This window comes from Aptenodytes patagonicus, chromosome 2 (genome assembly GCF_965638725.1).
Source record: "Aptenodytes patagonicus chromosome 2, bAptPat1.pri.cur, whole genome shotgun sequence".
In the NCBI taxonomy this organism is placed as follows: Eukaryota; Metazoa; Chordata; class Aves; order Sphenisciformes; family Spheniscidae; genus Aptenodytes; species Aptenodytes patagonicus.
This window is the reverse complement of record NC_134950.1, coordinates 48,950,313-48,978,163: the sequence shown is the minus strand read 5'-3', so window position 1 is coordinate 48,978,163 and position 27,851 is coordinate 48,950,313. Positions and strand designations below refer to the sequence as shown.

Sequence of the window (27,851 nt, the reverse complement as noted above, 5' to 3'; positions counted from 1 at the left end):
AATCTCTCCCTGTTACAAAATCAAGACGTATGCTGTGCATGGAAGCTGTCAGGGCTGGATGTTAAAATGCCTCTTCTTTGGAAAAGATGGTTTATAACTCGAGATTTTCTATAGACAGTTTTTTGAAATTTATTTTCTCATTGAAAAAGGCAGACTTTTTTATTGGAAGGAGAGAAAGAAGGGCTGAAGAGGGGCCTGCAATACACATTTGAGCCAGATGTCAAGTAACTAACTAATGGGGAGGAAGGAGACAATTTCTTACTATGTTTCTCCCTGGTCTCTACTCAAGCTGCCATAAAAAAGACAGCATGGCTGAAATACAAGTTAAATGGACATAAGTGTGGCTTGACTGCAAGTTAAAGCAGAATTTTACTCCACTTTGCAAGAGGCAAGTTTTCATCGAGAGACTTTACAAAACTGACAGCAAGCTTAAACAAATCACAATGCAATTTAACTGTGTGTTAGTTAGGAATTTAACAAAACATTTGAAAAAACCCTAAAGCTAAACCTATACTTTAATAGAAGTATCCCCATCTCTCTCTTACTAGCACAAAAAGAATAATGAAATATTTCTCTAGTAAATCAGTGCAGGTTCAGAAAGATCAAAGATTTGTAATACCTACACGGTCCACCAAGCAGGTGTGGTTACTCCTTTGCAGCCAAATGCAAGGGAGTAATGAACGACTACTGCAAGCTTTATATCTCTATCTTTCAGTCTGGCCTCTGGCAGGCACAGTATTGGAACAGTTTCATTCTAGTATATATTATCTCTTCAGATTATGAATTCTTATTTCCCTGTGAAGGTACTTACAGCAAAGACAGTAAATCCACTACTGCTGGAAATGAGTCCGGAAAGATAAAAAGGCAGGGAAAGACCTAAACCAGGGCTTATCCTCCAGTTTATGGAGGCATTTATTAAAACCCAGTAGGAGCAGGAAGGTCAGTCCATCTTCCTTCTTGCCAGAAGCTGACCCTGCAACATCTGTGAGCAGGGGCATTAACCAGCCTTTTCTGTCCCAGCCTTCGGGTTGCTTCTGCTGCTTCCACTACTTCAGGTCTTGCAGGCTTACATACGTTCACAACTCCAACCCACCTCTTAACAGGTTATTTCTGTAATACAAGATACTCTGGTTTTCGCAGCAGCTTACCCCTCACCTCCAAATAGTCCAGCCATTTCCAAGAGTTAAGAATGTTTCCAAGACAGAATCACTCATTTTGTACTGTGTCTGTACTGTGCCTAGACCAAGAGAGTCCTTATCTATGGCAAGGGTTCACAGACTGAACAGTCAAGTTTTCATGGATATGAAAGGATGAGAGCATGTATACAGTCATATACCAAAAAGAAAATCTGGAAAAAGAAATTCTGTAAAAAAAAAAAAAAAAAAAAAAGAAAAAAGAAAAAAGTAGCTGCATGTCATCAGTAGGAAACATAGAAGGTCACTGAAACATCTGCTCAATTGCGTTAGCTGTTAAATGTTTCTCCAAGGAGGCAGGAGTTGTATTGTCTTTCAGCAGCTTTGATTATTTAGTAAGTCTCACATCTCTCTATGTGAGACTGTACGCAAAGCCCAGCGCTTCTCAAGAATGCGCAGACGGCGCAGCAGGGTAGCAAAAGTACTGCAGAGGTTTATGTTTCATGTTATTTGTTGACTGCTGACTGCATTTCAGCATTTCAAAGAACAGCAGAGCTGACTCAAAAAGAAAAGGCTCTCTACCTGCCGGAATGCTACCATTTTGGAAAAAGACTATCTTTGTCTACATTTTTCAGCATTCCCGTGCATCAAGCTGATAGGAAGTAACTTCGTTTTCCTTCCCAAGATGATGATCGTTGATATAACTGAGCAGAGTTGAAGAGCATAAACCTAAAGCATAAATATGGCATAATAAAAAAGGGCACAGAGAGGTGGCTTGCTAGATATCAGGGAGAATGCAGTTACATGCATTGGAAAGTACACTTCAGCACACCTGGTTCTTAGATGGACCTGTATAGTCTTCAGCTGACAGTGTACACAACTGCCCTCAACGCCTGATGCAAAATTAAATTTGTCTCAGTGGGGGATGACAGAAGGAAATCTCAATTTATGTCCTCACTTGTCGCCCTATCAACTAGATCATACGGTAGAGTTATTTTGTCCCTACCCAATCCTTAGACAAGGCAGCCAGTCAAGAGTGAGCATAGCAAACCAGACTGTAAAACAATAGATTAAGACACAATCCTAACACTTCTGCCACTCCAGCCCACATGTAATTTTTTTAAAATCAGTTTTTTAATTTGACATTTGCCAAAATGTCTCTGCGTAGAACCTACACGTGGCATGTTCTTGTTGCAAGGAGTGTTGTCATGGCAGTAGCTGTAGGTGTCTAGACCTGAAAAAAGGGAGAACAAAAAAGAATCCATCACAATCTCTGATACAGCTATTACGTGACTAACTGGAACCAAGGTGCAAAGTTAATATTGCAGCTTTCGGGGACCTATCACTAAGTAAATGTGAAAAGGTTTGGCAGACATGCAGAAGTAACAAGAGGGAAACAACTGCCTTGCTTCGCTCTTGCCATCTTCCAGCTTGTTGAAACTTAGCGTTTGTTCACAGCTCTCCAGAAGAGAGAATAGTGCCTGTGTGCTCAGGTCCTCTGAAGCAGCAGAGCTGCCGGGTCCTCACTGCAGAGGGGACAGTGCAGGGAGAAAAGACTCATCGCAGAGAGAAACTGCAAGCATAAACAGAATTACAGAACGCTGTTTTCAACAACGGAAGCAGACAGTGGCCCGCAAATGAACTAGTGCAGACAGGCTCAGAGCCCTACTGCCCACGGAGAGGACAGGAAAGCAAATCACCTGCTCTGTCATCTCTGGGTTCCCATTGAAGGAGCTACTGGCTTCACCTCAGGTTGGGACCTAGCAGCAAACTAACATGGATGCAATGCTATGGTAAGTTCATCCCCTCAGTCAAAGAGCAAGACAACCCAAAGGTACAGGTTCATCCTTATCTGCTATGCTGATAGCTCCTGTGACCTACATAAAAACAAACAAACAAACAAACAAAAGAGGTGTGGAGGGCAGAGAGGGGAGTTATTAATAAGAATTTCTTTGTTTATTTTTATATTGTAGACTGCTGAAAGCATACAGGAAAACTATAAAAGGGTGGAGAATACAGCAGGAAAATACACAAGAGTCTTAGGCACACAGCTTCCAAAGGCTATCAAGTGGGCCACAAACTAGAAAAGCTATGATTGATTCTTACATTATAATCACCATGAAATAGCTATTACACAGACTTTGAAATACTGCTTCTATTTTTTAAGAGCTGCCTGTCAGTACTTTTTCTTGAGGGGAGGGAGAGGGGGGAAGAAGAGGATCTTCCGTGTCCCCATCTGTACCCAATCTTCGGGAAATTTTGGGAATGTATTAAAAAACAGATGAAACATGAACTAGAGACATATCTAAGTAAACATAATACAATTAGAATTCATCGAGTGTACTGGAGCTAAACTTATGGCACTGCAAAGCAGAGGGCAAGGCACAATGGCACATTCAGTCAGTAGAGATTGTGCAACATTTTATGGGGAAGGAGCCCTTCAGAATGAATAGTTTTACTTCTTGGAAGTGTTACGAAGATTTTGAAGCCTTAAGTGCCTTTACTCCTCTCCGTGTTATGTCTGCAGTACAAATACCCATTCAATCAAGAGAGAATGAGTCAGGCATCACAACCTGGTGAGACATGTTGAAGCAGAGCATCAACACGCTGACACATCACCTGTGTGTATGCATACACACTGTTGGAGAGATCAAGGAAGGGAATCCAACCAAGCTTCCCACACAGCAACGCAATGCTTGCTAATCAAAACCTCTAATCCTATGCTGGCAAAGCAAAGGGGATGGTACAGCCTAGCATTCTCTTTTCTCTTATCTTACTTTTATGACTCTTAAGTAGCATAACAAAAAAAAAAAAATCAATCCTGTTGGCAGCATAACAAAGAAAAATCAGTTCAAATGGTGACTGATGATAGCTTAAAGCAGATTTAACTCACAGATATTGCATGAGAGGGAATTTTAGGTTACAGATGATGTAAAAAGACAGACAGGGAAAACAAGCCTAACCTCTAACCTTTGTTTCGTAAGTTATTATCATCACAAATACAAGATTACCACAATGAAATGTTCCATTTTACAGGGTCACATGTTTGAGTGTCTGGACTGTAAGTTAACTAGATTTAACTTACTCACTGGGCTATCATCAATCTAACTTGTAATTAACATCATTCTATTCTGTTCCCATGTGCTGCCAACAGACACCAAGAATATTCCATAGGCAGCGTGTTAGTTCACACGCTCAAGTGACCATGCAGAGGACTCTGATGGCTACCGCACCGTCTGACTTTCCTAACTACTATTAACAAAAGCTGTTGCTAGCTTCCTTTTGAACAATAAGAGTATAAAGACATGCACATGAAGATGGCATGCTCTCCTGGTAAATATCAGAGCTTATCCAGATCGCAGCACAAAAAGGCATCAAGAGAAAGAGAGAAAAGTTACAGAAAGTCCAACTAAACCAACCCAGAGCTTGCAGGAAACAGTGTTGAGATGGCTACATTTAACAGCAGCAGCCTGATGAGAAAAGCTTTTCTTATGTGACTGCTAGCACTGTTCCCTTGGTACTGGAGTGGATACCCACTTAGACCTCAGTTATGAAAATGGTAAGAGTCGCTGAAAGCTTATGGCTCCGACCTACTACAGCAGCATCCAGGATCCTTATGAGAACGTCTGCTGGAACTGCCTCCCACCAGAGAGGAAAATTTGATAGGAAGGTAAAGCCAGCTTATCCCTCACTTAACAGAAGCCTCTAGCAAAAACTGCTGTCCTCTACATGAACAGCTGGAAAAGAAAATGAGGTAGAACCAAAGGTGAAAAAGTACACGGTTAGAGTTCTTACTGTACTTTGAATCACTTGTCTTTCTAAGCAAATACATTGCTTTCATTTATATATTAAGAGTGATTCAGGGCTAAAAATCAATCCGAAGGAGTGGAGAACCAGCTTAGATATCTCAACGCAAACTGAACATCAAACCTTGCACTGGATGGCAGACAAGTCCCTTAACAGCATCTTACATTGTTCTGCTCAAGCAGATTTTCCTATTTTAGTGAAAGACATTGCATACATTTAAAATTAAGAAGCAACACAGACTTAATCTGCCTTTGGATCTATTCTTAACTAGGTGATCTCCTCCCAAATCATCAGTATACACTCGTCCCAAGACATACATACATTAAAAGAACAGGGTTGTCTACAACAGATTAACATTTAATTAAAGCACAGAAGAAAGTTGAGAAGAGAGTAACAGAATAAACTCCTGGTTAACATTTGAAATTAATATTACTAGTTTCAAGCAGGCTCAAACAGACCACATTAGAATACCTGTTAAAGGTTAGCCAAGCGTGCTGGGATTGTATATCACAGCTGCATCAAAAAATTCTGTCTTTACACCATGGATTCCCTCACCTCACTAACACTGATTTCAGTAGAAATTATGAATGTGTAAGATCTCCTCTTTAATGCAGAAAGAGCAAAATCCCATTTTTTATCAAAACAAAATTTGTGATCATTAGTTTGAAGAAAACATGGTAACACAAATTTGTTCCTTTTGGGCTGATGCCCCCACCAGCAACGGTGCAGTCGTAGTTCATCATCTGCGTGACTCCAAGTACCGAATGAGTACAGAAACCCAACTCCATCCTTCCCCTGCTTCAGCGGATGCCTCCTCGCAGGAAATCCACACAGGAAGAAACCTTTCTTCCCTTTCACTCTCCCCATTTTGGTTGCTAAATAGTGAATTTCAGTTTCTTGTGCAACTGAAGTGTCAATGAAAGAAACTGGAGTATTTTCTAAGGGCAGCAATATTTCAGGACCCGAGTTCAGTGCAGCTCTAGTTGAACAGGTTCTTCTAATTCTGGAGTCTAAATTTGTTCAAAAAGGTAAAAAGGATTTTTGCACTGATAAAAAGTATTTTAAACATAGACTGTACTTACAGAGAGTACTTTAATCTATCTCCTCATTACCTGTGGACGCAAGTACATGATGATATTTATTTGAGATTAAGATAAAAAACAGACAGCATTCAAAAAAGAAATCCTGTCCACCACTGGCAACAGAGAAATCTTGCACTGACAGATGAAAGGTTTCATTCTTAGAGGAACAGCTGAGTTTGGAAACAGGGTTAATCATTTTAGGGGACCAAAATTTGATTGCATTGAAGAAAGCAAACTTTTGCACTTTAGAAACTACCAGGTTCCAACCTCTGTGTCAGGCCTGCTCTGAATCATATTACTTCACTTTGCTGATTAAAAAACTGGAGAGTGTTGCAATTATAGGGAGGAATTTAAGACGTGCAGAAGTGTATGTTTGGTCATAACATGGATTGCAGAGATTCTAACCACGAGTGACTTGTGGATTTACACCAGACACAACTTTTTGGATTTGGTAGCCATCTCTTAAAAAAAATACATTTGACAGAACAAAAGTGGCTTTTCCAAACAACTTCATACACATTCTTCCATTTCTTGGCAAGTTGAAGCTTTTGCTAAAATAACGGCAGCAACTACTAAGCTTAATCGTTAACTTTGCCTTACTGAGTAACAGCTTTTATTTATTTATTTTGCAAAAGCTTCAAAGTCCACACTCACCAAAACTCAAGCTCTTAGTGTTTCTGCCACAGTGCAAAGACACTTTATTCAATCATAAACCCACCACCCTTTATGCTTTCTGCTCTTTTGCTGACAGATCTTTTTCCTCCTCCTACTCCCGCATGAGTATCCCCATTTCTATGGCCTGACTTCAGCGCCATTCATTGCTTTCTTGCTCGCTGAGCAGCCTTTTGTGCCTTTCAGGTTCTGACCCCGTCCCATGCTCAACGGGCCCCAGCACGAGTGTAGGACGGTGTGTAGTGAAACATTCCACCCGAGAAGGACAGTCATGTTGACAGTACTGCCTCTGGCAGGCACTTGTGCTGCAATAAACAAAGCTAAAGAAAAAGTGCATTCACGGAGCAGAAATCTTGAAAATGTACATAGATCAATTCCGTATAAAAAGTGCTTTTGTTTCTCGTTCAGGAACAGGTTTTTTAATTAACTGAATGGGAGGAGTTGTAGAAACCAGGAACAATGACTGAGTCAGCAGCTCAGTCAGTTCTTAGTAGCTTACAGGGCTTTACATGAGACAGAATAAACGTATTTCATTCAGAGTTAGACATTTTTATCAATGTGTAGAGAGACTTCAGAGCTTGGGCTTGGTAGCCTGAAAGACTGTCTGTGCATTATAGAGCGGCTTATTGTTTCAAAGCTCATATCTCATTTACTTACTGAATATACATGTGGTTTACAATCTCTAGCAGACTATCTGTATCTTTTTCCTCATCTTCTCTCTCTCAACTTAAATCTACTGAAGTGTTGCACTCAAATAACTGGAGAACCTGTTGCTCAAATAGTTCCCAACATTTGGGTTACCAAGCAATGGAAAGGAGGGGTTGTTGTTCTTCTATGTGCCTAAAAAGACAATTTTCTTAGGAAAGGTACTATTGCTTTGTATTGTCAATGCCCAGCACAGACTTTAGCTTAGCTTATGTATTTACAAAGCGTTTAAATTAGGAAGGAATTTGATTTATTATAGCTCTGACCACCAGCAATCATGAGCAAGTTCTGAAAAACAAGTTCACTTTACTTCTGGAACAAATTAGACAACATATTTAAAACTGAAGTGAAGACAATTTCCAAAGAAATTCCTTAATTACACAATAGATCTGGTTTATTCAGCTGAAGTCTCCTGTCAAGGAGAGTACTCAGTGTTAAGTACATTTATGCTACAGCTAAGACTATATTAAAGAGAATTTAAAACAAGTGTAGAGCCAAAATAATACACGATCTGAAAAATCACCTTAATGAAATACATGTAGTGGCTTATGCTCCAAAAATTGTCATCCATAACATTGGAATGTCTACCAAGCATGCAAAGTAACTTGCAGCAAGCAAACATTTCTAATTTTTTTGGTTTAGGATCAGCAGCCACATTTATATCATTGCCTCACTTGAGAAGCAGAAGGTGTTTTGATACCCGTATTCTGCATGAGGTAAGCCATCTCTTCACTCACTCTGTATGAATGCAACAGAATTTCTGTCAGAATCGTTTGTCTGGTTTCCAGTACAAGAAGACATTGATTCAGCATCGTGCAATTTATCTACGAAGCAGACAAAGCTCTCGATAACAGCTCAAGATGAATGAACGCAGTTTTTAAGAGTGAGCATTTTGGCATATGTTCACAGCATGTGCTAAAGTGTCACCAAAAAAAAAAAAGGAAAAAAAAAAAGAGGAAATGAGCTGAAAAGGTGGGTGAATAGAGATGGTGGGTAAGAGCTTCAGCACTGCCACTTCATTTAATTTTCATTGCTACTCTAAAAGGCAACAAAGACAATAAATCTAAAATTCAGATCTAAGCAAGATACATATCTGCCTCAGTTCTCTTGAACACATTCCGTCACACACATTTTGTTTCATTACCTTAAATAAGGCAGGTACCATCTAAACCCCTCTCTGGCAGTTCAAATGATCATAGCTGAATCCAAAAGGTATAAAGAAACAGAATGCCCAGCCAATTTTTCCTTCTTGTAAGATAGTCTGCAAGCTTGCTGAGAGCCAAACGAAACCAGCTAGCGGGGGCAGCATAGCCTAAAACAGCTCGACAGAAAATAAATGCTACAGACTACACATGGGGTGGTTTAATTTCAAAAGTGTTTTTAGAAGACCACTTAGGGGATTTTGTTTTCTCCATGTAAATGATAATTCATGATTTGAAGAGTTGTACTATGCCTTGCTAATGCTTTCTGAAATGCTATTCAATATTTAATCCTATATGTGTTTCTAGTCTAACCTTCTCGCTAATATCGGTTTGGGGCATCTCCAGTTGAAAGCCATTTTTGCACCAGTTCCATTTTGTAGCCTTTCACAGAAAGGGCTGTGAAGTGGTAATTATCAGAGTGGCTGGCCGCCTGTTTGTCTTTGAATGCACACGGACTTCCCCAGCTGCTAGATTATCATGAGATATGTTATGACATACTGATTTCTAAGTACGCAAGCTAACATTAGCAGCTGCAAATGCTCCAGAGAAATTCTGTGCTTTAAATTTCTGCAAAAGAATTTTAGTTTTAAAACAAGGTGATCTTAAATCTACCTCTGGGATTAAGAGAAATACTATTATATTTTTCATTTTAAAAAAAATATGATTCCTTGAATAATGAAACTGAATCAATACTGGGCAGTTTGTGTTAGCACACAGATTTAAGGTTGTGAAGATGCCATGGATGGAAAAAAAGGATATTAGGGTTTCAGACACTTAGAATTGGTTACTGTAGATATTTAGAGAGACAGATGGTGCTTAGAGACCAGAAAAAGTGGGACATCCCAAGCTAAAAGCAACTCAAAACCAAAAACTGTCAAAAGATCAGTCTTTGCTAGAGTTATCACAAAGTACTGAAAAAGTTTTCCCAACAGCTTAATGTTCCTTTCAGGAAAATGACTGTTTCAGTTAAGACTTCTGAACATAGGGAGCAGAAAGGCAAAGACACAGTTAAGAAACACCGCCTTTGAAATGACATGAATTATGCTCCTTGAAGCAGTAGTTTCCTAAAAAAATCCTTTCCTTCCTTTTTCAACTGCACTAGTGCATAGCCAGCAAGAGCAAAACCCAACAGCATACTGGCCCCACACACAGCGAGCCTCCACAGACATACAGTGGCACAGTCGTTACCATGCTGCAGAAGATCACTCGGAGAAGGGTCACCTGCTCCAAGGAAGCACCCCAACGCTTCTCTCACCCCTTCAGTCTGCCACATCCTTCTACCATGCTGAGTTGCCTTGAGGGGACAGAGTGTCTATCCCGCCAAAACCCTGCCATTGAAAGTGACGGTCTTTACCACCAGTAAACTCGGCCAACAGTACATGCTAGGTTCATAGAAAGTAGCCAGGGCTTACTCTGACCGGACATAGGGCACCACAGCTAACAGGCTTATCTACACACAGTTTCAATGCCTGCTTAACTAAACTAGTATAAAACAAGTTTAGTTAAATCACTGGAAAGACTGTGACCAGCTAAGCCAAGCCAGATACAATCTGGTTTACAATCTGTGTCATTTTATCTGCTGGGGGCTCTCTGACTGAGGGATGTCAAAGAGGGCGATTCCAGGGTCCTCATCTTTCTTCCCTGCAATCACTCTGCTTGCTTTGAGCACAACATGCAGGCCTCCCCAGCCACCCCTCAGTCTGAGTTGCCCAAGTGCCTGGGAGTCTAAATACCTATAACAGTTACTTAATGTCTTACCTACAGGTTACTCTTCGCCATACCCTAGTGTTGCACTCCTGCCTGCTGCAGGCTCCTCATGGCTGACCAGGCAGCTCAGTTGCCAGCTCCGGGAAGACTCAGCTGAGCCAACTCTCAGAAAGCTGTATGCCAGCTGACCCAAGTTTTTTCTTGGACAGGAGTCAGAAAACTACTCTGCACACTTTCCATCTGATTCACATTAAACGAGCCTTATGATAGCCAAATGCCATGAAGCGACGAACGTCTGCAATATGATAAAAAGGTGGCTATTTTTCATTTTCCACAGTAGAGAAGACGAGTGGTACATCCAAACAGAATAAAGGCATATGAGTGTCACGTACGTTATCACACACATCTGCTTCCTTGAACCAGCACGCCTGACAGCAGTAAGACAGATATGGCAGCACCGGGTTTCATCCTCAGCACCACAGGACGTCTTCCAGGGACTCCTGGCACGCAGACCTTGGTTGCTATCACATGCTGGGCTGCTGCTCCTTCCCTGCTATTGTTAAACGGGCAAGCCAGTACAGGCTGTGATCTTACATGTCCATGGTGCTGTGTGGGCAGACCCTACGTGCCTCACTTCCAGGGTTTCTAGGCAGGCAGCTGATCCGTGAAGCCTGCACACATCTTCGCGCAGAGCTGAAGGCTTAGCATCGCCTTTTATGTTTTACTTACTCGCTTCTTCCCTGACAAACATCATGTGTGCCAATTCCTCCCTGTCCCCTTCTCCCTCGCTCAGAATTATTTCCCTCTGAAGAAAAGGAAAAGCAAGCAAATGAATATGTTAAAAATATCTTCTGTGATTCTCCTCTAGGAAGTAGTATAGCCAGGAATCAGTATGACCCAAATTTCATACTAAATGTATGAAACGTAAAGAAATCTATGTTGCTCAAAATTATTTTTTTCTTCTACCATTAAAAAAGGCTTTACAGTTAGTATTAATATTGAGAGAAATGAAAGTTAAAACGCATTCCTCCCAGAGTAATAATAGAGGATGAGTTTATCTATGACCACATAGCACATCACTCTAACGATCAGCAAAAAAAGGAAGGTTAATTAGTAAATAAATTGAGCCAGATACCAATCCGTCACAACAGAAAAGCTACAATATTAGCAGCTTACATGTACCAGAAATATCAAAACCACACGCTTAAGATCTTCGTGCAAGATTATAGCACGAAGCACTATGGGCTAATCCAGGAACGCCAGACAATTTAATTACATTTTCTACTGAAAAATTAAACCATATGTATAGCTCATCAGATCAAGCTAACTAACATGTTTCTGCTTTTGATCTCCAACATCTGTCTGAAAATTAGATTTTCATTCCCCTTATGAAATCTGATTCTACCCCCATGGCCAAACTTAAGCAGCGTTGATAGAAAGAAGTGAGGGGAAAAGAGCAAGGTTGGGTCATCTGACTTAGCCTTATAGCAGAGTTCAACCTCTAAATAGTAAAAATGTTAGACTATGACAACTCTTTCTTTACAGGTGAAGGCAATAGGGCAATGCAAGAATAATCAGAATTTTTTCCCCTCCAAAATATATCCTAAATTTTCTTCATTTTCTTCCTTCAGGTCTACAATTAGTTAGGGTCTCAGCCCTCATTCCTCTGACACTGTAGTGCCATCTCACTAGCTTTGGCTGTCTCCTTGAGAAAACCATGTAGAAGGACTGCATGTGTGCAATGTAATGACAAAGAAATGACAACAACGCATCTGCTGGATCAGCTCATCTACCATCTTCATCACCTGCCACCTGCTGTCACTGAGCAACCTGAAGCACAATGAGCTTTAGAAACCTGCCCATCATGAGGATCTGGGCAATGCACAGTGCTCCAACTCCTATCAGCTGAACAACATCTATACTAAGGAGAACCACATGAGTAGGGATTTAACCCAAAAAAATGCTTGCTGTGTTATTTTTACAAAGTTGTTACACCAACAAAAATTGCTTTTCTGAAGGAAGAACGCAAGCCTATGTATCCCATCTGTATTCTACCTTATGCTGGCAATTTGCTTGCCCATTTTTTCAGCAGTGTCTTTCCAAAGGATCTTAAACTTTCGATGAAAACTTATTTCACTGAGCATACAGAATAGTCCTGTATTCAGAAACTTGGTTAAACTTTTCCACCCCTCATACAGATCTGAAGTTTGAGAGTTATTTCTTTCTCTTCTGCAGCAGAACTAATTCTGAGATACTACCTCAGTGCTTTGATGCCCACAGAAGGGATGCCTGCATGCCTGCTTACTCAGTGCTCCCAACTAGGGTTGGGCAACCCTACATCTTGGTGAGCAACTTGAGTTCACGCTACCCTTCTTCTGTTTCATTTGAGCTAGCGATTTGAATCCACTATCTCACATCCCAGCTACAGAATCAATCTTTCTGCCACAGTCAGAACCATATATACATTAGAAAAAGTGAACTGCTCCAAATAATCCTTGGGGCAGAGCAGCTGATTATATACCCTTGTGGTCAAGGAACCATGAATGTGGGAAGCAAATTTCAAGCCACTGCTTCAAATCCAGCAGGGCAGGAAATGCATGAGCGTACGCATCTTATATGTTACATGCTAAAGCTTTAAATTGCCAGTTATAGTATGGTACAATTTTCTATTTCCATTGTGTATCCAAGAAGCCTTTCAACAAAAAAAAACAACTTCAGATTGAACTCAGTATGATCCTGCAATAGTTTCAACAGGTCAGCATTCCCAAGAAAAAATGGTATAGCTGAAAATTAGTTCTGCCAACTCTAATTTCAAACCAGTATGAAGAGATCATTATGAATGTTCGCTCACAACATTCACCCACACTTATACTAATAGCCTGTATTTGACTACAAATTTCCTGGTGACGGAAATGCAATACAAAGCAACAACAAAACGTCTTGCCCACGCTGCCGTCAATTTAGCAGAAAAAAATTAACCTGCATCCCTCTGGTTCAAGAAAAGTTTCATCAATACACGTCAGGCAGCAGGATCTGAAGCTGTGTATATGTTCTTTTAATGATTTCCAAGTACTGTTTGCTCATTACAGTAATTAAAATAATAGCTCAATCGTTTCAGGGTCGACAATTTTCTAAAAATTAAACTGCTTTATTGCAGCTTCATCCATCCGCAAGAGTAGGAAATCATTCTTACACCAGAAGGGGGTTCCTTCTCACCAGGCAATTTACAGGATAATCCTAGATGCTGCAGCGTTTGGAGAAGCCAGCCAGCACAAGGGGTGCATTGTTAGAAGCCCCCTGCCTTGCAGGGGCACCCTGGCTCCCCTTAGGGCAAGGGTTCAAAGGCTTTACACAAAGCAGTGGAAGGGGCAAGCTGCAATTCATCCTCTGCCCTGCTTTTTCTCCTTTCCCCGGAGTGCCAGAGCTGATGCCTTGGAGACAGGTTTCAAGGATCAGGTCTCCATCTTGACTTTCTGCACTCTTCTGACTTGACAACCTGAAGGCTGGTGGCAGAGAGAGGGCTGCAGCTGCCTTTCCTTCCCTGTCAGGACCAGTCCCACAGGAGCAGAGATGCAGTTAAGCTATTACACAGAAGGGAGTTTTGTTTTCATTTGGCATCAGAACTGATACAGAGAATCAAAGGGAGGATCAGCACTGAAGATTTATTTGTATATCAAGGGGAAATCCAGAAGCCATTGAAATTGTTTACAGCAGGTTGAAAGAGTAATACAAAGAACAAACATTGTGCTGACAGAAATCCAGATGGCATTTGTAGGCAAACCTCAACACCTTTAGCCCAGCTAAGTTTCATTAACATTTACGTATCGTTTCAGGATTTTATTTCTAATATTTAAAAAGCACCAGATTACAAAGGTTTCAGAGAAACAGGAGTCATCCTTCCCCCCTCCCCTGACTTTGCTTTGTGACTGAATTAAATTTACCTGGCAGAGCAAAATGGTTTGAGCAACTGGTGCAGATGACAAAGAGGGGAATGGAGGAAAAGGTGTAATGCACTGGGGAATTAAAGGATGCTGCTTGTGCTCCCACAGGGCTTTTCTGTGACAGAGTTTCACAGAGTTCCTGCCAAGTTACTCACTGCCAGGAACAGGCTGCCCAGAGCGTTGGAAAAGGCAAAACACATACAGTAGAAGAAGGCAGGTCCATCCCCTTGTATCCAAACACTTAATTCTTCCAACATAGACTCACCCTGGCAACTTCTATTGTCATTTGAAATCCCTGCGTCTAGGAGGATGATGGCAAACCACAGCAAGGGATGTTTCCCTACCAGATACAAGAGCAAGCCAGGAGTGATGTGTCAAGGACTTGCAGCACCCCATGGAGGCCGCTCTCCTCAGTGGGAATTGGGGCACAAGTACTCAGACTTGTTTTCAAAGAGCCACGAAAGCTGAAAATATCCATCCACAATTTGTATGAATTAAAAGTTTACCAGGCAAACCCTTTCCTTCCATGGCCCCATTTTGTGATACCAAAATTTCTGTACTTCTGTACAGGGGTATTTCTATACTTCTGTACAGGGCATTACTGGCCACACCATTGACAGTGTTTTCCTGCACTGGGTATGGACAGAGTAGAAACATTTTTTAGTCTGTTCAACTAAATCATTCCAGACCGCTGCAGAAGGTAAGAAAGGGTGAAAAAGTAGCACTGAATCCTTCACTTTCGTATAATGGCACTGAAGTTAAAAATAGATTTATAAAATATTCGTAATCCTTAATCTCCCTTCAAATCAAAGTGATGGCTAGATTCACCAGTGATTAGAGACCCCAAGAGATTTATTTGTAAATGGCTGGCTCAGACTCTGCTAAATCCTCCTTCTTTTTATTTAGCCAGTTTGCTGACCTGGTAACTATTCAAAACATAAATTTTAATGAGAAAAATATCCAACCACCTCCAGCACATTAAACCTCTGTAACAGACATTATAAAGGGGGAAAAAAATAAGGTGTTTCACACAACACTGGGGGGGAGGGGAGACCTTTTCAGCAGCAGATGAATTCAGTGTTGAGAAGAGGCCTAAAATGTTCCATATAGGCAACGTGTTTTGTGGTTCCCTGCACAACTAATCTGTTGTTACTTATTCTTTTTCCTTCAGTATAGATGGACCCTGTGTAGCAGGGAACAGGGTTTTGGAGAACAGCTCTCATTTTGTTCAGTACAATACAGCCTTCTCAACTCTTATACTGCCACTTGAACCCTCAAATCGTACACAGGCGAGAGAAGGACAATTTTGAAATGAATAATTGATTTTAGTCTCCTTTGGGTGTAATGCCACATCCCAACTAAGGGCTGGTAAAAACTTTTATGTAATATTTTCCACGCCTAGTTGTTTATACAAACACATCCTATGGGTATTTCTTGGCTTTCCAGGAGAAGAGACAGTTGCAAACATACTGAACAGATTTCCAATGAGATGTTTGGTGAAGGTTGGAGAGGAAGGCATTAAGTGTCTGCTTGCACGTGACTAATTAGCATCCACTGCAGACTAGTGGATAGCTGCATTTGTCTAAGGATAAGGTTTTAGGCTTTATCAGTGACATTTTAGATCATAGCCAAGGAAGGCTTGCTGATCTACCATGACTCACATGGATTAATATTTCCCGTAACAAATTTAATAATACAGAAATAAGTATAAAAGTGCCCACAATAACCCAGAATAAAAAAATTCCCACCAAAAGCCATTTTTGGTGAATGCTGATATTTCTGTATCGCAACACCCAAGAATACAACTCACATGCTAAATGTGTTCCACTTAGATAAAGTTTTAACAGATTTTTATCCATCAAGGCTCAGAGAAATGCAAGCGCAATTCCCAAAAGATGAAGGAATTCCCATTCTCATAGTTAGAAGTGAAAGGAGTGGGCTGGAGAGGGAAGTGACTGTAGTTGAAACTGTCAAGGAGTCTCAAGGAAAGAATATGCATTGCCTGACCTGAATCTATTCCAGTTTCACATGGTATGAGAACAGAACATTTGTTTCCAGCTGAAGAACAGAAAAATAAATGGGTTTCCATGGCTTTCCTGGGTAAAGCTATATTTGAATTTATTTTGAGACAGCTCTTTTTGTAAAACAGTTCGGTTAATATTAAATAGTTCAGAGCACTCCAGGCTGGTAAAGGATAAAGTAGTTAGATTGTTGGCTCACTAAAATAACACTGCTTTCAAGTATTGTACAATAAACAGAAAAACACCCTTAATTTCAAGCAAAGAAAACCATGATCAGCAGGAGATCACTGTTCATACTTCATTAAACAGGATGGAATTTATTGCTCAATAAGAAAGTTCAGGATGTCAGATTTTTGCCATTTGCTGCAAAGCTGGACGTCGGTGTGAGAAGCAGGTGTGGCACAGCAAAGAGTTGTTCAAACATGCCCAAGCAAGCACATCCTGTGAACTCCTCCAGAATGCTAAGATTTCATTTAAGAAGTTTGTTGTCTTAAAGTGGTACTTGTCAGCTTTATGTTTCTGAACCCGAATGTGCCCAAGCACAATATCAGCACTTCACGCACTCGCCCCTGAGGAGAACATATGACCTACCTTTTAAGGATACCTATGCTGAGCTATGAGACATGGGTCAGGGCTTCAGGATTCACTCTTGTGGGGAATTCTGCACTAAGAGGGATTTTATTTTAGCTTTTATAAGCCATTTTTGGCAAGTGTCATTACCAGCACTGCAACAAAGAAATTGTGGAAGATGGAAAAGGGAAAGATAAAAGAAAAAAGAAAAAAAAAAAGATTGGTGATATTAATGGTTATATCTAGCAAGGAACTAAATTCACATAAAATTATAAAATTGTGAAGCTTAGAAATCATGGTCCTTTAGCTACAAAAAGGAAACTATACCCTAGTTAGCACAGTGGCAGTATATCTATTGTACCCCAAGGAATGGGGGGAAAAAAGAGGTGAGGATTCAGAGGAAGCTATCTGGCATCTATCCCAGAGAGCCACTAAAGTGCCCTCCTTCCATCCCTGCCTGAAGCCCCAATCCACCAGATCGCAAAGGAGAGCTTCCAAGGAACTAACTTACGCCCCGGTTTAAGGGAAATCTGGAACCGCATATATGGAAAAGGAAACAGTGTGGCTCAAGTACATCAGGGTCATTACAACTGATGGCAAGAAAGTCTGAGCACACAGATAATTTTGGGGAGATGATATGAAAAATAGGCAAAAGGCTGTTTATTCTTAAAAAACCCCCTAAAATGCAGAGCTTGGTCACCTCTTGAAAAACTGTGTGGATGTTTGACTAGCCTAAGAGGCAACCTGGAGGGGTGGGGAAGATTTCCTGGAAGGAAACAAGGAGGTTGAAGAAGGAAGAATACTGTATGCATCAGGACAACTGCTCAGATGAGCATGAGTATTCCCAACTTGGATGCATAAGGGCTTAAACCAGTAGGATCCAGTTTTCACAAGTTAACAGCCATGAGCACTGAGACCTTCTCTCTCAAAAAAAGGGAAGAGAGGGGGAGGAGAACCAGCAAGTTAGCCAAGGAAGGCCATCTGTTAAGTGAACCTCAGCTATGAACTCAAGACCTGCCCTTACTAGGCTCAAACATTAGTAGAAGTGTCCAGAAAACACCAAGAGCTAAGCAGAAAAATTCCTTTAAATCAACAAAAATGAAAAAGATTGAGGCGTCTTATTTCAAAATAGTGTTACCATACGCTATAGCCAATTAGTCACAAATTAGATACAAAATATACCTTATAACAAACTGCAAAATGAGAATATTCTTAGTATTTTTGAAGGCATAGTCTCATCGATTAGGAATAAGTGAACAGTTGAATTATATGCATATGCCAAATTTTCTCCTGGCAGTATTTGTAAAGTTTAGAAAGAACTATTTTGGAGGAATACAAGGAAGAAAAGGGAGGGGGAGAAAAAGCCTCCCACACACATCCCCAGCTCCTAGCAGAAAGGGAGAAAAAAGTGAATCTGAACATCAGCTCCAAATTTCATACTATAATTCAGAAGGTAGGGAAACAGAGAAACATGAGAAACTTGATGGTTATAAGCCTTACCGCTACACCTTGTGGTACCTCATAGAGCTTCCTTTCCAAGGAAAAGAAAAGAAATTTCACCAGTGTACTGCAGGTGATAAAGACGAGTTCATTCCTTGCCTCATCTTGCTGCCCAACTCTTAACAGCATCTCATAAACCAAGATAAACATCAGAATAAAATTGTCCATTTTAAGCTAAGGTTTCAGTACTACCGATTCAGCTTTTGGTAATAAGCAGGAATTAAAGGGAAGGGATTTCTATCCTTACAGGACAAATCTATAATGTCCTTAACGAATCATACAATCTAATTTGGAAGGGACCTCTGGAGGTCATGAAGTCCAATCTCTTGCTCAAAGCTAGACTAACCTGAAAGGTGGATCCCAGCACCCCGTTCCATCAAGGTTTGAAGGTGTCCAAGGATGGAGACTCCATGGCACCTCTAGGCGATCCCTTCCAGGGTTTAACCACAATTGCGGTGACAAAGCTTTTCCTTACATCCAAGTGGAATTTTCCCTGCTGGACATTGCATATTGCCCTTACATTGTGCACTCGTCTGACTTGTCTTCTCTACAAAACCCCTCTGGCTGGTGGAAGACTGCTCCCCCCTTGTTTCTCTTCCCCAGGCTGAACAAGTCTAACTTCCTCCAGCTTTCCTCATATACCATGTGCTACAGCCCCCAACTATCCCAGTGACTTTTTGCTGTTGATTACTAATTCCAGATACACTCAAATTTACAGAGCGCTCTTCATGGCTAAATAAGTTTGCCAGCAAGATCATTTTGAAAGTCAGTAATCCTTCTTTGACATCACCTACTTCCCTTTATACAGTATGTTGCTGCCATTTCCCTCAACATGAAGTGTGTATAATTTCATAATTCTATCTGTAAAGGCTTAACAAATACCGGAAATGTAAGCCAAGCCTCCTCTACCCCAAAACAACGTCACGATGTATTTAACATGAAAAACATCCACACCACCAACTGGTTGCACTTTTTCCACAGATTTTGCAGCTTTCAGGATAGATTTGTATAGTATTTTCTAGCTCTTCTTTATTAAGAATGAAAGAAGCTTGCATCGGTAATTATGTGACTCTTGAAACTGTGGTGTTAGACAAAATAACAAATGAAACAATTATTGAAGTAAAAAATTAAAATCAAGAGTTGAGAGGAATTCCCTTGATGGTAACTGAACAGTCCCCTCCCTGCTATGAGAAGAAAAAAAAGCTAAAAGATGCTCCTCTGACATGAAAATTGATAGAAATATTAATGACCTGAAAGGAACAGGCACAAAGACTGAAAAAGACACTTTCAGAGAGAGATTACAAAATGCCAGTCATGGGAAAACCCTCCGTCCACTCCCAGGAGAGCTGCTAATCTCTCATTTAACCCCCCCAACATTCTGCAAAATAAATTATGAAGCCAGAAGGAGCCAATGTAATCATCTAAGTCTTATCTCTTCGACAGCACAAGCCAGAGGATTGCAATGAATTATTTCTTTTGGGTTAAGGCTTATGGGTTTTTGCTTTTTCCAAAAGGGAGAAAAAAATTCCTCTGTCAATCTTGATTGAAATGTTTCCAGGGAAGGAAGTTCTACCCTCAAATTCATATTTTTTCCACATGCTCATTGCTACCATTTTGTTTACTTTCGATTCCAGTTCTGCTGTGACTTGGTCTGGCAGGCTCTTTCAGCTTTAACATTACATAGCTTAATTTCGCTGCTTTGATAAAGGAAAGGTCTTGGAGACTACAGTCGAATAAAACTAACTTCCCTTCCAAACCCCCAGAGTTTGCAAGCAATATTATTTTCCAGCCTATGTTTATATGCCTCTTCTAGGAACCCTGCTTTTCCCCCAGTATCTCTTCCACTGTGAAAACCAGCCATAAATTGTATTCCAGCTGCAGACACATCAGTCCCAAAGACAGGAGGTTTGTATATGCCCCTGTTTTATATACCCATTGATTACATTAGGCCCATTTACTACAGAAATCAGACAGAAATCTCACAGTGGATAATCAAGCCCTTTTCAGAAATGGTGCTTCTTCAAATAGAGTTCCACTCTCCTGTAAATGTAACTTATATTCCTTTGCTCATACATATATAATTTTTTATATCTGTCTGTACTGAAATAAATACTATTTTAATGCAGATCAATACATAACCTGGTTTCATTTACTACTTATATCTGACTTTCTGTTTCCCAGCCCTTTAATTCATTAATAAAAATACTAATAGAGCTCAAAAATACTAATAGAGCTCAACGATTGTGATGATGATACGGTCGGGTGTTTATGGGTAAGGATGAAGGGGAAGGCCAACGAGGCAGATATCCTGCTGGGAGTCTGTTATAGACCACCCAACCAGGATGAAGAGGCAGATGAAGCGTTCTACAAGCAGCTGGCAGAAGTCTCTCAATCGCTAGCCCTTGTTCTCGTGGGGGACTTCAACTTCCCGGACGTCTGCTGGAAATACAACACGGCAGAGAGGAAACAGTCTAGGAGGTTCCTGGAGTGTGTGGAAGACAACTTCCTGACACAGCTGGTAAGTGAGCCTACCAGGGGAGGTGCCTCGCTCGACCTGCTGTTTACTAACAGAGAAGGACTGGTGGGAGATGTGGTGGTTGGAGGCCGTCTTGGGCTTAGCGACCATGAAATGATAGAATTCTCAATTCTTGGTGAAGTAAGGAGGGGGGGCAGCAAAACCGCAACCATGGACTTCCGGAGGGCGGACTTTGGCCTGTTCAGGACATTGGTTGAGAGAGTCCCTTGGGAGACAGTCCTGAAGGGCAAAGGGGTCCAGGAAGGCTGGACGTTCTTCAAGAAGAAAGTCTTAAAGGCGCAGGAGCAGGCTGTCCCCATGTGCCGTAAGAACGGGCGGGGAAGACGACCGGCCTGGCTGAACGGGGAGCTCTTGCTGGGACTCAGGAAAAAAAGGAGAGTTTACCGCTTGTGGAAGAAGGGGCAGGCGACTCAAGAAGAGTACAGGGATCTCGTTAGGTCATGCAGAGAGGAAATGAGAAAGGCAAAAGCCCAGCTAGAACGCAATCTGGCTGCTGTCATTAAAGACAACAAAAAAAGTTTTTACAAATATATTAACAACAAGAAGAGAGCCAAGGAGAATCTCCATCCTTTATTGGATGCGGGGGGGAACATTTTCACCGAGGATGAGGAAAAGGCTGAGGTACTCAATGCCTTCTTTGCCTCAGACTTTAACAGGCAGACCAGTTATCCTCAGGGTACTCGGCCCCCTGAGCTGGAAGACAGGGATGGCGAGCAGGATGAACCCCCCATAATCCAAGAGGAAGCAGTCAATGACCTGCTACGCCACCTGGATGCTCACAAGTCTATGGGGCCAGATGGGATCCACCTGAGAGCGCTGAGGGAGCTGGCGGAGGAGCTTGCCAAGCCACTCTCCATCATCTATCAGCAGTCCTGGTTAACGGGGGAGGTCCCAGATGACTGGAGGCTTGCCAATGTGACGCCCATCCACAAGAAGGGCCGGAAGGAGGATCCGGGGAACTACAGGCCTGTCAGCCTGACCTCGGTGCCGGGGAAGATTATGGAGTGGTTCATCATGAGGGAACTCACAAGGCATGTGCAGGACAAGCAGGGGATCAGGCCCAGCCAGCACAGGTTCATGAGAGGCAGGTCCTGCTTGACCAACCTGATCTCCTTCTATGACCAGGTGACCCACCTAGTGGATGAGGGAAAGGCTGTGGATGTGGTCTACCTGGACTTCAGTAAGGCCTTTGACACCGTCTCCCACAGCATTCTCCTCGAGAAGCTGGCGGCTCACGGCTTAGACAGGTGGACTCTGCGCTGGGTCAAAAACTGGCTGGACGGCCGGGCCCAGAGAGTTGTGGTGAATGGAGTTACATCCAGTTGGCGGCCGGTCACGAGCGGTGTTCCCCAGGGCTCAGTACTGGGGCCGGTCTTGTTCAATATCTTTATCAATGATCTGGATGAGGGGATCGAGTGCACCCTCAGTAAGTTTGCAGACGACACCAAGTTGGGCGGGAGCGTTGATCTGCTCGAGGGTAGGAAGGCTCTGCAGAGGGACCTGGACAGGCTGGATCGATGGGCCCAGGCCAACTGTATGAGGTTCAACAAGGCCAAGTGCCGGGTCCTGCACTTGGGCCACAACAACCCCATGCAGCGCTACAGGCTTGGGGAAGAGTGGCTGGAAAGCTGCCTGGCGGAAAAGGACCTGGGGGTGCTGGTCGACAGCCGGCTGAACATGAGCCGGCAGTGTGCCCAGGCGGCCAAGAAGGCCAATGGCATCCTGGCCTGTATCAGAAATAGTGTGGCCAGCAGGAGTAGGGAAGTGATCGTGCCCCTCTGCTCGGCACTGGTGAGGCTGCACCTCGAATACTGTGTTCAGTTTTGGGCCCCTCACTACAAGGACATTGAGGTGCTGGAGCGTGTCCAGAGAAGGGCAATGAGGCTGGTGAGGGGTCTGGAGAACAAGTCTTCTGAGGAGCGGCTGAGGGAACTGGCGTTGTTTAGCCTGCAGAAAAGGAGGCTGAGGGGAGACCTCATCGCCCTCTACAACTACCTGAAAGGAGGTTGTAGCGAGGTGGGTGTCGGTCTCTTCTCCCAAGTAACAAGCGATAGGACGAGAGGAAACAGTCTCAAGTTGTGCCAGGGGAGGTTTAGATTGGACATGAGGAAAAATTTCTTTACTGAAAGAGTGGTTAAACATTGGACCAGGCTGCCCAGGGAAGTGGTTGAGTCCCCATCCCTGGAGGTATTTAAAAGACGTGTAGATGAGGCGCTTAGGGACATGGTTTAGTGGACATGGTGGTGTTGGGTTGATGGTTGGACTCAATGATCTTAGAGGTCTTTTCCAACCTTAATGATTCTATGATTCTGTGATTCTAAAACACACACATATGAGAAAGAATGGATATGAACGCAGCTTTATACAACCTCAGTTCTTAACTCACAGAAAACAAGAGCAGATGTCCAAAGGTTCCCTCTTCTCTCCCTTCTCTCGCTTCCAATGCAGAATGTGTTGTCTCTAAACCAATTCTGGTAAATATCTTAAAAACTTCCAACATGGGAGATTTCTCAAACTGTCAAGGTAATGCATGCCAGTATGTAGCATCCTCACATTCAGAAAAGTTTTCTGGAATACCTGGAATAACTCATTTAAATCTCCCTTGCTAGAACTGTTTCCTTCAGAAGTTGTGTTTTCTAGTTCTTGATTATTCTTTCTGCTATAATCTTGATTTTCAGTTGTCTGCATTTTTCTTGAAGTTCAGTGTTGAAAGTGAACATGCTGCCCAGCTGATGCCTTACCAACAGCCGAGAGAGCAGAATCATATCATCCACAAACTGAAAGTTTCATCTCAGACACTTCACCCCTCCCCTTTCCTTGAGGCAACATCATGACACTGTTGACTCCTGTTCAGACTTAGGAACAGAAGTAAACTATTACTAATTTTGTTTTCCATATCTGAATATCCAGCTGAAAATAAGGTCTTTGATGTCTGTTGCCAGCAACGTGCTTGACACCTGCCTTTTAACCTTTTTTCATGCTCTCATTCTAGAATGGATTCCCTTTCAGCTGTCAACAATTGTCACACTGCAACCATCAGTAGTTTGGATGGTTGATTTTCAGGCATATCAGAAGGCCACTTTCTTAATGAAAAATAAAAGCATAGCAGAGTGGTAGATGCAGACCACAAATACTACTTGCCTGAATCTCAATTCTCTGTACAGGTGAGAAGGAATGCTTTCATTTTGGTTACCCTCAACCATCCTCCAACATACCAACTCAGCGTGTACAGTATCTTTGCTATTTCTTCAGGAAAAAGAAAATCTATCATAAAAAAAAAAAATCAAAGAACAGGGAAAAAGAGCTACTGATGGCAAATACAGTATCTATAAAAAACAAACTCAAGTGTCACATGGAACAGGAAAAGAAACATTCTTTAAATAATAGGGCAAATAAAGTTTCACTGAGGTAGAACATCTTTGACCAGAGGTCAGAGAACTGGACCACAATTAGGAAAAAGAGGCACCTGCAATGATCACTGAGCAAAGTGTTCAGTTGCACAAAGAGATTTCTGTCTTTGTAGCAATACAGAAATAGACTATAAAAACCCAGCAAGGCAGCGCTCAGGCTACGACCCTCTAAAACATTCCTGAGTTTAGACAGCTTCTGTTCCTTATATGTAAAACCAAATGTTTTCATCACACATATAACTCCCCATGTTTTAGAAATGCTTGTAAATAATACACACTCCAAACCTGTACTGAGTTAGAACATTTGATAGAATAGGTGATGTTTGTATCGAATACCACTACAATAGTTTTCCAAATGGGATGCTGATGTGCAAGAGCAGTGAGGGAAGTGCAAGATGGGCGGTGAGTTGAGGAAGAGTCAGAAGAAGCATTTTAAATATGTGAAGTAAAAGGTAGGAGCGATATTATGCATACGTAAGTGTGAGTGTCTTAAGTTCCAAAAGTTCCTAATGAACAGAGATGAACAAACACTATGAAACAACTGTAGAAGTTTTAATTTTAATAAAAAAAAAGATTCCTATTTTTTCTCAATGCTGTTGGACACACAGACTGGTAGTAAAGGAAACAATCTGTTGCTTGAAGCAATTAAATTTATGTCTTTACTTGTCACTTCCTAAGATATGCTTAAAAGTTCTGACATGGGCTTTGAATTCCTCAAAGTAAATTAGTCCGAGAAACCAAGAAAACAAAGAAGCTTCTGTTGAATATCCTCCTTCTGAAAGGTATCAGGCAAACATTTTTTTCCCCTCCTAAGGAAAGAAGTCAGAAGCATTAAGAATACGTAAGAGTTTACAGAAATAAACAGTGAAGTAATACCACAAAAGGCAAAAATGAGCCACAAAATTAAGAACTACAAAATGTGACATCTCAATGAAGCCTCCCAAGTAATGATTAGTATTTTCCTTGCCTCATGTATCTGTACAAGTTCTGAAGGCTGCTATATGCCAGGCTAGAGCCTTCTTTCTGGAAAGAAATAAAAATCCCTGGATTTCTCTTTTAAAAGCCGTAAACCAGAGTAGCATGAAGGCGTTTAAGTGAGCCAACTCCTATACTTTGTACATTGAGTGCAGAGGCCATCCTTAAACCAGCTTGAATCTTGAAAGCTGCTTTCAAGTATTAGCAGTTACGCTGTGCTAGTCCTCTGGATTCTAGAAAGGGACATCATTTAAGAAACAGTTCTGCCTGGCTGATTTCTGAATTGCTAATTAAGGTAGATTTTATTGAATATCTCCAAATACGGCATTTTATAACAACATTCAAATCTGACAGGGGAGGGAAGTACTTTTAAACTGTAGTAAATACCATTAAAACCATCCTCATTCATAATGAAAGATGCTACCGTCTTACGTGAGACCAACAGACATGAATTGCATTTTCTGTCAATGAACACAGTTTATCATTTCCTTCAAATACATTTTTTTTCCCACATTTTACTAAACAGTGTTTTGTACTACAAACATAAATTTTTCCAGTTTGCCTGGTGTACTCCCATTCTCAGCTGTAGGATGAACGTGACCTAACTTTAGCTGAGATTTGAAAGTCTTATGGAAGCAATGCTATTTTACTAAGTATACCAAGATAAACACTATTAAAATTTTCAACAACAGTCTTGTCTGTGTTGTGAGCATCCTTCGTCACAGTTCACTTCTTAGATTTGGGACTACAGGCTGCACCTCTCTTCGATGCCTCAAAAACTAGGCAGTCAGCAGGCTCACCTGCAACACAAGAGGTCCAGCTTTCCAGTCTGCTAGACCAGGGACTAAAGTGGAGACGACTGGTGTTCAGGTGAGCGTTGCTGGCTACTCTGTAGGAAGGTCTCTAACATGGCTTTTTCTCCTCCCCGTATAACAAGAAAGCCTCCTCTCCTCACTTGCTCCTTCCCACAGAAGACAAATTTCCCAGGTGCTGAAGCACCAAGAATGCTGAATGCACCACCCCAAAACCAACGTGGTCCCCACAGAGCACTAAACTGGGCTCTTTCCACACTGCTATCCATCGAGTAACAACAATGCCCAGTCACACAGAAAACAGTGTAAAGTCTCACCCTGTAAGGCTGAGGTCAGAGGCGACATGCTGCAAACCTCTTCATTTTCTGCTGTATGTCAAACTGTGTTTTGCCCTCCTACTTCAGTACTCATGTCCTCCATCCTTCCCTCCTGCCAAGGACTCTATGTGTCTCACCCCTCCCGTGCAGTACAAAAATAGCTGTTTCTCCCTAAGGACTGTGTGCCCGAAAGTCTGTCTGCCTTTTCCAACTGTATCTTATGAAATTCCAGCTGGTCTAATGAAAATATTATGTCTCCCTATGTAACTTGTTGTTGCAGAAAAACAACATACCTACAAACACTACAGCTACCGTCCCTCTCTGCCTCCATTTTTCCTTCTTCCTCACTTTTTCCACAGAGAAAAAAGAAATAAACCATTCCAGGGTATCTGGGTTTTTAATCTTTAACTAAGATTTAAAGACAGGGCTCAGACTGCTACCCAAAAAGATGTCACTTACTTGATTTATAGAGAAAGGACTGAAACTGCTCAGAGTGCTCCCTAAAGACCTTCTGCCCTCTGGTACCTTTAGCATCCTCTAGTGTTTTGGCACCAGCTAGATGTAGCATCCACAGAAACATGGGACTGGAAAGAATCACCTGGGCCATTAAGTTCGGGTTTTTGAGTGACCGCAGGGCGTCACAGTAACAGCTCTGTAGTCCAGTGAGACTTCCAGGATAACCAACCCCCACCGATTGTCTCACTTTGGACACAGGCACCACAGGATTTTGCATTGGCCTCCCTGTAACCAGCAAAGGAGGACTACCCTATAGTTTATAGAAAAACCAAAGTGATTCTTCTACAAAAGGATTCATTTAATCGGAAAGCATTACCAACCTCTGTTTTCCATAGACACAGTTGGAGGATGTAGCTCTCCAACAGTCCCAAGCAGGAAAAATGGCTCAGGTTTATGCACCCAAATTTTAAAAGCGTAGGCCCCCATCTTCTCCCAAGCAATCCTTTCACTTCCCAGAGATGAGAGCACCCTCCCTGCAGGGCCACGCTGGCTTCTCACCCCCCTGTACCGCCCTTTGGAAGAGGCAGTTGGCAGCTGTAGCTTTGAGTAGGGTCTCTACCACTGCTACCAGGCAAGATTCACTCCAGTAAGATTTTCATCCTGAACTCCCTCCATCTACAATTAGGCCAAGTACTAGTAATCCGTCACCATCTGGAAGTCTCAGCTCTGTGCCTAGGGCTGGAGTTTCTGCAGTGATCACAGGTGCTCAAAAATGCCTCACCTCTTCCAAGGAAGTAGTGGCCACCCATCAAAAGCTAGTTTTCCTGCTAATACGCACAATGGGCATATTCCTCAGTTTGGCTCATCTGTGCAGGATTTCTGATGCATCACTTATAAGCCATGAGCTTCTAGTTTCAATTCAGACATAGGACAAGCAGTGAGTTTAAGCTTCTTTTGGATGCTTTAACAAGACTACTTACATTTATCCACCCATGCAAAATTGTC

General features: G+C 41.9%; 1 protein-coding gene across 4 annotated transcripts in view; it reads right to left on the bottom strand.

Moving 5' to 3' along the window:
* GAREM1 (GRB2 associated regulator of MAPK1 subtype 1) overlaps positions 1-27,851 on the bottom strand; it is a 104,740-nt gene that overhangs the window by 27,451 nt on the left and 49,438 nt on the right. The window contains exon 1 of one of the 4 annotated variants that reach the window (XM_076329781.1): positions 2,834-2,875. The exons of the other annotated variants lie outside the window; for them this stretch is intronic. The gene's annotated coding sequence lies outside the window, so the exon portion shown is untranslated. Of the gene's footprint in view, positions 1-2,833; positions 2,876-27,851 lie in introns of those variants that run through there. 4 annotated transcript variants of the gene reach the window in all.